Source organism: Lathyrus oleraceus, chromosome 5, assembly GCF_024323335.1.
Source record: "Lathyrus oleraceus cultivar Zhongwan6 chromosome 5, CAAS_Psat_ZW6_1.0, whole genome shotgun sequence".
NCBI classification, from domain to species: Eukaryota; Viridiplantae; Streptophyta; class Magnoliopsida; order Fabales; family Fabaceae; genus Lathyrus; species Lathyrus oleraceus.
In genome coordinates this window covers 386,128,065-386,129,653 of record NC_066583.1, presented here as the reverse complement: position 1 = coordinate 386,129,653, position 1,589 = coordinate 386,128,065, and positions in this window count along the sequence as shown.

Here is a 1,589-nt window from a genome sequence, read left to right as displayed (position 1 = left end):
CCATTCTACTGAGTCGAGCCGAAGATTTTAACATTCACCTCCTCAGTTAGAATGTCCATAAATAGGGGCAGCTGTAAGACCCCAATTTTGACCCTAAGATCCCTCATGTAACTTCATCATAGGCATTAGCATGGGATCATATCTTGGCATCCTCCTTCCCCCTTTTTCATTGGGTTTGTTTTAGGAGAGATCACCAAATACTTTGTGATTGTATCATACTTCTATTTTATCATTTCACTAACCAAAATACCCAAAATATGTCTTTGTATTTGCCTAACTCTTTTGTAGGAAAGGCATGATCCCCATTGATTCATCAAGTTCACATCTAGGGTTTGAGACCCTCATGAACAAACAGCACAACCAATAATTGATCCAAGAATGGTTATGAGCATCATATATGAGTCCCAATATTCTCTACATGTTATATTGATCAAGTTTTCTTCAAGAGTTTGAGGGTGATTTGCCTTGGAAACCCTAGTTTGACTGGGTATCTTGAGTAACTTCTCCAACAAGATATCTCACCAATTGATCAAATTTCTCAAGGGAAACTTCAAAATTCATCATCTTATGCATATATGATCTACCATGAACCAAGAAAGTCAAGAGAATTGGAAGTTAGCAAGTTGGTTGACGGTGGTTGGCCAGATGAATTCATCGGATCAAAACTGGGTCTCCCTAGACCCTATCTCCTACAATTTTCACCATATGAAAATTATTCCAAGAGAAAACTTACTCTAAATGAAATTACAAACAACTTTCATGTTGATACCTAGAGCTAGTTTTTCATGGAAAATCATTTTCTATGTTGAAGCATTATAAGTCATTTTGTCTAAACCCTAATTTGAAAGTCAACTTCCCAAGGCCATAACTTGCTCAATTTTTATGAGATGAAAGGTTTCTATGTTTCACAATCAAATTCAATCTGTCTAATTCAACTTTTATGTTTGTAGTGGGAGCTAATTCAACGTTTTTGAGCATGTGATATGAGGTTACATTATAGGTCACTTTTGACCTATACCATTGATCAAGTGCTTTTTCCAAACTTCAAAAATGCATAACTCTATCATTTCAAATCCAAATGACATGAAATTGGTGACCATTTTAAAGGTATTTGAAAGAGATACAACTTTGCTGAAGACACGTTTCTCATTTGAAGCTCATATAAAAAGTTAAGCAAGGTGGAACATTGAGACATGTGGCTTGACACTTAGAAAAAATTTGATATGTCAAAAATTTCCAAACTTCTACCTCAAATTTCTTCATGATACAATCTCCAAATGGAAAAGTGTTGAACATGAAAGTTATTCCTCTTAATCTAACCTTTCCAAAGAGCTCAAATTCATCCATTTTGGATAAGGAATGCATAGGCTGCACATGGCATGAACATGGTGTCATCACTTGGAAAGGATCAAACTTCAAATCTTCATGTACACTTGCCTTGCAACCCAAGTTGAATTCAGACTATCTCACACTCATTTGTGGACTTAGGGCAATGATTTTATGGGTCTATGCGCGCCCATGCACCCATGCATCATCAATACCAAATTTGTAAAGTGGATTTCAAGTGTGCAAAAAGCAATGGTTTCAGC